The sequence below is a fragment of the Nymphalis io genome, chromosome 12 (genome assembly GCF_905147045.1).
Source record: "Nymphalis io chromosome 12, ilAglIoxx1.1, whole genome shotgun sequence".
In the NCBI taxonomy this organism is placed as follows: Eukaryota; Metazoa; Arthropoda; class Insecta; order Lepidoptera; family Nymphalidae; genus Nymphalis; species Nymphalis io.
Genome location: NC_065899.1, coordinates 8,373,293 through 8,382,177, shown reverse-complemented (window position 1 = coordinate 8,382,177; position 8,885 = coordinate 8,373,293).

Here is an 8,885-nt window from a genome sequence, read left to right as displayed (position 1 = left end):
TCTCCTCAGTTTCCGCCCGCCCAGCCACTGCGCGTCCGTGGTATCCACCATGCACTGTACTATCATCTGCATAGCAATGTATGTTCCCAAGGGAGAGCATATCATTGATATGCAAAAGAAAGAGTGTGGGAGATAGCACAGATCCCTGGGGGACCCCAGCATTCACTACAAAGAATTGTGAAGCGCAACCATCAATTAAAACACGAAGGCTATGCTTGTGTAGGAAGCTGGCAATCCAGGTGCAAGACTTCTGTGCCAGACCCTGTCGAAAGCCTTGGAGATATCGAGGCTGACAGCCAACGATTCTCCATGCTTGTCGATAGCTTCACCCCAGAGGTGTGCTACGTACGCTAGAAGATCACCTGTGGACCGTTTTGGTCGAAACCCGTACTGACGATCATTAATTAAACAGTGATCTTCTAGGTAATGGATCAGTTGGTTGTTTAAAATCCGTTCCATCACCTTACAAAGTACTGAGGTGATAGCTATTGGCCGATAATTTGCCGGGTCAGACCGATCCCCTTTTTTGGGAACCGCTTGCACATTAGCTCTTCTCCAAGCCTCCGGCACACATCCCGAAGAGAGAGAAAGTTGGAACAGGCGCGTTAACACAGGAGACAGCTCCGCTGCGCACTTCTTCAGCACTATGGCTGGTATTCCATCGGGACTGCTAGCTTTCCGTACATCAAGTGATTGCAGCTCCGCACGCACATCACGTTGCCTGATTTTGATGTCAGGCATCGTATGGCCACACGAAGGTATTGTAGGTGGCAGCGCACTACAATCATCGATAAAGGAATTGTCGGCAAAGAGTTTAGCCAGGAGATCAGCTTGCTCTTGCGGACTGTGAGCTAGTGATCCGTCCGGATTTCTGAGCGGTGGCAGCGAAGGTTGGCAGAAATTGTTTTGCATAGACTTGGTCAGACGCCAGAAGCTACGGGAGCCCCTAGGATGCGAAACAAGGTCATGACCAATCTGTACAATGCGCTGTGCATCCGCTCTCGTGTATGCCTTTCTACAGGACTTGGAATTTTTATTGTAGTTTGCTTTCAGTGAGTCAATGTTAGATTAGATTAGACGCTAATGCATCCACTTGCGATATGCCGCCTGCTTAGATGATACAGCATCGGTACATTCACGAGTGAACCAACGGTTACGCGTACCCCTACTGACGAGATCTGATCTAGGAATGTAGTATTCCATTCCCAACATGATCTCGTCAGCAACAGCAGCGGCACTAGCTGTCGGGTCATTCCCACTGAAGCAACGTTCCTTCCAAGGGACCGACGCATAGTAATCGCGCATACCGTCCCAATCTGTCGACTTATAGTGCCAAACGCGACGTTTGCATACCGCTAGTGGCGGCAGCTTGGCCTGTGGCCAAGCACACAGCCTTATATCTACCAGAGGTAGATATAAGGCTGTGATCCGAAGAGCCAAGAGGAGCCTCAACCACAACCTGATATTCCACCGGGTGAGAAGTCAGCAGAAGGTCCAGTAGAGATGGTGCTTGCCCATCAATGTCTGGGATCCTGGTGGGCTGATCAACCAGTTGGGTCAAGTCATGTGTGAGAGCAAAAGCATGAGCAGTCTTTCCAGCATGGTTAGTTTTGAGGGATTTCAACCAGGATTCGTGGTGAGCATTAAAATCCCCCAAAAACACCAATTCCGCATTAGGAAATTGCTCTTGCGCAGCGTCTGCCACCCGACTAAGATGGTCAAATAATCGGCTTGTCTCCAAGTCACCATTGTGGGATCTGTAGAGGCACACGTAGACTCGGCTCTGACGAACCAGGTCCACACGTACCACCAACATGGAGAAGGAGGGGTCCTCCAAGCAGCGCAGTCGGTGACAGCAAACATCCGTCCTGACGAACAAGCATACTCCGGCTTTCGCTTTGAAAGATTCTTCAAGCGTGTAGCCGGGATAATTAAGGTAGCTGGTATCGGCAGGACGGAGTATTTGTGTCTCCGTGAGAAACAACATTGCTGGCCGTGCTGTCTCGAGATGGTGGTGGACAGCGTTGAGGTTAGTGTGGAGTCCTCGGATGTTAGAGAACTCGACCTCAAACAGCGAGGGTATGGTGGGGGTGTGCACCGCTGTACGACCGTTATTTCTGTTTTGTTGCGCCATTTGGGAAAAATAGAATGGAAAAGAGACGTGAAGCGAGCGATGTATTGCCACGATAGGGATGGGCAAAGCGTGGAGGCGTGTTTCCCCAAGTGGTTGCCAAAAGGGAAAATACACTGACCCGCCGGACGGAAGGGCCCCCGAACCCCCCCGGAAGTGGCCGCCGGGACCCCACCTACCGGTCACCAACCGGCACGACGGTCCACCCCGAGATTATGCGTGGCCTGGTGGGGCAGCCTCACGAGCTGGTTAGGCACGCTCGGGCCCCTGTACTATGCCACGGGCGGCCAGCGGAACAGCCGTTTCTTCGGGTCTCCCTGTCCGGCAGGTCAATACAGTTTCCCCCGGCATTGGTTCAACAGCCGTCTCCATTGGACCAACACCCATCGCGGCAATACTCGCTCGGGCTCTGGCTGTACGCTGGCTGACCTCGAAACGCGGTTGCAAGCCACTTCACGAGTTTTTCACCATGCGTACGGTGGTAACAAGCCAGGCGGATGCTTAGCATCCTACCACATGAAATCTTATTAATTGTACATCGAAATAAATATATCGGATTCGTTATACATATTGAAATGATTGTTTCGATAAGTATTCTTGAAATATAATTTATCAAATAATAATAGTAATCGACTCTCATATTCAATCATATTTGGAAATCATTATCATTTACTCACACTAGTAACATATTTGTATTGTTATATAAATTAACTAGCTGACTGAATCAACTTCGAAGGGATAAATCATTTATGTTTTACCCAATAAGAGATTATTAATCTATTAGAGATGCTGGGAGTCTGAAAAGGAGGTATTTTTTTATATGACAAATCTGGATATCAATAACCTAAGAGTCCAAATATAGCTAAAAACAATACAGGTGACCACCACAAGCTTTATCAAAATCAGTCAAGCGCTAGTAAAAAGAATTACAAAAATTCGCGCAACGGAATTTTATACATAAATCTGTGCCATCGAAATTATTATCAAAATATGTTTTAATAAATAACTTAGGTAAATATTTTGAAATGATACACCTCATGTAAAATTCTGTTAAGTGTAAAGTAATAAGATTAAGTCTTTAAAAGTCTTAATAAAACTTTTTAGTAATCGTCGTTGTTTCTTTCGAAAATGCTCTCTTGTGAATGTTTTGCTCTTAATGCTTAAAACTAACTACATTTTAAAACGAACATTAAAATTGATTCCTCTTTGAAATGTACGTTGATAATTTTTTTCTCAACTATTCTATTCCAATTTTTATAGAAATTTCTTGTCGATTTTATACTGTAGATTTAAAATTTATTTATTGTATGTTTCGACAATAGTATACATATTGATCTTTTTAATATTAAAACTAATATTATAAATGTGTAAGTGTGTTTGTACTCTTTTACATCTTGAATACTTATCCGATCGATATGAAATTTTACATACACGTTGCGAGCTGTACAGAAAAGAACATAAGGTATCTTCACACGTGAAGGCATGAGCTGGGAATAGTATTGAATAATTAATTCGATAATTAAATTATTTCAAAATTTTGAGAGTCAGTATCTCTTAGTACAACTAGTGCACCGTGCCTGCCAGATCTAAGCTAAGACTGCCAGACTGGCAGGGTTTTTAAAACATGTAACGTGGTGTTGAGATCGTATGAAGCGCATCAATGAATAACTCGAATTTACAAAATAATTAAGCCTATAGGCTTAACATATTATGACGCATTTTTTCTAATAAATGGGCAACGCGATAGTAGGTGGTCAGCAACAACCATAGAAACACATTCATGTTGTAAGAAATATAACGATTCCTTACATCAATGCGCGCAACCTACTTTGAGAAGTACATAACTACATAGGAGTTATGTACGATTGTGTCTGTTATTACTCTCACCCTTCAAACCGGAACACATCTAAAGTTTGTGCCTACACAGAAGCATGGAGAATCGTTGGTTGTCAGCCTCGATATCTCCAAGGCTTTCGACAGGGTCTGGCACAGAAGTCTTCTCTCCAAGCTACCGGCATATGGTCTGCCTGCTCAGCTATGCACCTGGATTGCCAGCTTCCTACACAAGCGTAGCCTTCGTGTTTTAGTAGATGGTTGCGCTTCACAATTCTATGTAGTGAATGCTGGGGTCCCCCAGGGATCTGTGCTATCTCCCACACTCTTTCTTTTGCATATCAATGATATGCTCTCCCTTGGGAACAAACATTGCTATGCAGATGATAGTACAGTGCATGGTGGATACCACGGACGCGTAGTGGCTGGGCGGGCGGAAACTGAGGAGAGGCGGGAGAATCTTGTCATTGAACTCGATAGGACGTTAGAGCTCATCGCCAAATGGGGCTCTGATAATCTTTTTGAGTTTAATGCCAAGAAAACACAGGTATGCGCTCTCACGGCGAAAAAGTCAACATTTTCCCCTCTTCCCTCCCTCTGTGGTACTCCGCTGGTGATGCAAAGCAAAATCGCCATGCTGGGGATTGACGTTCGCTGCGACCTTAGTCCAAGGGATTACATCGAGGCTGTTATAAAAACAGCTTCACGGAAACTCGGAGTTCTGAACAAGGTGCGGCGCTTTTTCACGCCACAACAACTGTGCCTGCTGTACAAAACATAGGGACGGTCTTGCGTGGAATATTGCTCGCACCTTTAGGATGGCTCCGCTAAGTACCTACTTGAGGCCTTGGACCGGTTGCAGCGACGTGCCGTACGCATTATTGGCGACGTAAATGTCACAAACACCCTTGAACCTTTATAATTGCGTCGTGAGATAGCAGCACTGAGCGCTTTCTATCGACTGTATCACGGCGAGTGCTCTGAGGAATTATTCTCTCTAATTCCTGCTTCCCCCTTCCTTCTTAAGTCCACGCGAGCTGGTTCTCGATGTCACCGCCTAACTGTGACATCAATTCCATCGCGAACAAAGAAATTTGGCAACTCCTTTCTTTGTCGCACTTCCAAAAAATGGAATTCCTTACCAGCTCACGTGTTCCCCTCCTCTTACAACCCGGGTTCCTTCAAACGAGGCGTGAAGAGGCATCTTGCGGGCCGGCAAGGCGAAGGCGGCTAGTGCAGAATGTTTTTCCCGTCTGTACTGGCCGTCGTCGCGTTTGGACTCTACTACCACTTACCATCAGGTGGAGTAGAGTCATTTGCCCTCCCGGCGAATATAAAAAAAAAAGACGGGCCTTGTACGAAGCTCTACAAGCGAATCTATAAGTATATAAGAATTAAACAATGAGTCTGTCAGCAGATTATCAACAAACAATAAATCGCACACATTAATCACAAAAATACTTACGAAATAAAATCAAGCTAATAAATGGGATGAGTAACTTTTTCTTCGGAATTTTCGTGTCTATTCGTTGAAGATATTATAAGTTACCTTGTTATAAGTTTACGTTATTTACTTCGAAAATCTCAACAAGATCCAATCTCTTTTATTATAGTGAAGTAAATATGGTGCTACTGAAAACAACCTTGCAACAAATAAAACTGTTTCTTTTAACTAAATGACCAGACCATTAAAAGTCAGACAGTATATCTGAGCACTTCAGTTTAATCATAACAAATACCATTGGATAATGTAGTTGATATTCTAGTTAATCCATAAAAAGTATTTATATAAACAATTGATATAGCTCGTATATCGTAATAAACAATTGATATAGCTCAGTGGATAAAACCTGTGGGTCTTAACGAAGATCACTGGTTCAAGTCCAAGTATTGAGTTTTACGTGTATCACCTTTCATCTCGTGTTAAGTCTAGTGGTGAGAGAAAACATCAAGAACACAGTGTATAAGATAAAATGTATATCACATGTATATCGATCGATCCGTGTATAAATAGCGTGGTGAAATAATCTCCAATATTTTTTTATCAGATGAGATTTTTGATGTAAAAATTGGTACTATATCAAAACGATTTCACACACATCCAATAATGCATACACTTACCGAACACAATATGTGTACACACCAAGTGAACATACAAACAAAAAAATTATCTACATGACAAAAAGGGATACCGAAAGAAATAATTTGGAAGTACTCACGTAACTAAAACAAAATTATTATTTTAAACTTTTTACAACAAACAAACGAAAATAATAAGTTACTGGTAGTATTATTTATTTGCTTTATATTTGCTTGAGAGATGCCAAGCACAAAGGCCGTTGATAAGTTTATTCGTACACTCTTCTTAAACTTTGTGTGTAGCTTAAGTTCATCAACTATAATATTTCTCGAAAGAAAATACGAGTTTCATATTTCAGAACTTATTTTCTTTATACGATAAAGTTGGATGAGAATAACGACGTTATAAAAATACTGAAAATGAAGAAATATGTCACTTTTAGCATTCCATATTGACAGATTCACAAGCAATATTAATATCATAAATGCAAAAGATCTGAAGTTTTTGGCTCAGTCACTTGCTAAGTTATTTATGATAGTATTTTTTTAGAGATTACCGGCAAAACAAAGAGGTTTTAAGGTTTTGCTAGTTTATTTTTTTCGTCACTAATTAATATGACATAATATATATTAAATTAATTCATATGTGTATAACCCATGTCAAGGAGTAACTACAGATTTTCTATATCCCAAACCGGTGACAGAAGATTTAATCTTTAAAATGATTATTTAAAAGTGCTCGTTTGAGCCTTCCTTAAAATAGTTTTATTTTTATTTTTTATGGTATAGGTAGGAGGACGGCCAAATGGGCCATTTGATGTTAAGTGGTCACCACCGCCCATAAACACTGACGATGTAAGAAATATTAAACATTCCTTACATCGCCAATGCGCCACCAACCTTGGAAACGAAGATGTTATGTTCCTAGTGCCTGTAGTTACACTGGCTAACTCACCTTTTCAAACCGGAACGCAACAATACTAAGTTAAGCTGTTTAGCGGTAGAATATCTGATGAGTGGGTGGTGAACCTACCTAGACGTCACCACCACCTACCACCTAGTAAAGTAAGGTATATAATTTGTATAAGTATAGAGTAGATATTATTACGGTATGTAACAACTTATCTTAAGAATTGAAAGGCTCAATATTATATGTCTTCGAAATTCACACACATTTCGTAAAACGATACAGTTCATTAGGGAACCTTTTTAGGTGGCTTCTTATGGCGCGTGATATTATGTATAAACGCATTGTGGGAAGACTATATATAGTCTACAGAAGCGCAGGCCAGTCCGTAACGATGCCTCGGATCCGCTGCGAGTCGGAACTTCGAAGATGCAATTTTGCAAATTACATTTGCACCGCTGTAATAACGAAATCACTTCGAATCTTAAAATCAAGAAAGACCAACACTCATCGTAGTATATCATCGTCACATTGCACATGATAGAAAATCCTAAAGCAGCAGCATCCTGATAGCAGACTAAAATTCAATATTCTGCTATGAATCAAAATATTAAGTACATATTAAATATACAGTACAGTAACAGCCTGTTAATGTCCCACTGCTGGGCTAAGGCCTCCTCTCCCTTTTGAGGAGAAGGTTTGGAGCTTATTCCACCACGCTGCTCCAATGCGGGTTGGTAGAATACACATGTGGCATAATTTCAATGAAATTAGACACATGCAGGTTTCCTCACGATGTTTTCCTTCACCGTCAAGCACGAGATGAATTATAATCACAAATTAAGCACATGAAAATTCAGTGGTGCTTGCCCGGGTTTGAACCCACGATCGTCAGTTAAGATTCACGCGTTCTAACCACTAGGCCATCTCGGCTTTTTTATTATTATTAAATATACAGCTTTATAGTAATTTGTAACATCAACTGATCAGATAACCTATTACAAGATAGTAATACTTTGTATGTTATGTGAATTAATACAATATTAGGCACAAGGGACTTAGAATATTCGTTCCCATAGTTTGAAGTAAATTAAAATTTTAAGGTAATTTTAACAATGCCAAGACGTCGAGTATGGTCGGCAGATAAACCTTCCTGATAAATTAAAAAAGCAAATAGATCATCAAACATAATACAATGAAAACAAAAGAAAATGAAATCAGAATTTTCATTTGCTTGTCTTTTTACAAAAAAATGTATTGTATAAAAATGAATATATTTTTTTTAAGAATACTGTTACTTTAAGTAATTAAAAATCACAATAAGAAAAAAACAATAACTACTATTATAAAAATACTTTTTTAACAAACTCTTTACTTAGACCTAAATTTAAGCCATTGATTTGTTGTGTTTTATTAAAATTAATTGATTTATTTACAAGATAACGTAAATACTTGTACAGTTTTTGAATTACAAAATTATCATTTCACTAACAAGTAGTTTTAATCAGTTCCTTTTCATTGCAATTGTTTTATAGTAATTTGAAAGAAATATATTTTGATTGTAAAACATTAATGATATATAATATATAGATATATAACTTACTTCGTTTCGGATTTTTATCTAGATATTTAAATACCGCTTAAGGTAAAAATTTCGTGTTCAGGTCACGTCGGGCCCCTCTCAATGGGGCCAATTAGGGGCCTCGGAGGAAGGTATTTGTTCCATTTGAAGGCGAGTCTAATGAGGGTATACATTATGCACTAAAGGCCTTTGATAGTAAGTGTCTTCACTTGTTACGTGTATTTGACGTTTTTATGCTTAATTTATTAAATTAACTTTCTAGGCATATATTTACCGTTAATATATATTAATGAATACTTAATTATTTATTATTTAATACTTCCATTAAGTAGTAACATCACATACTGATAGGC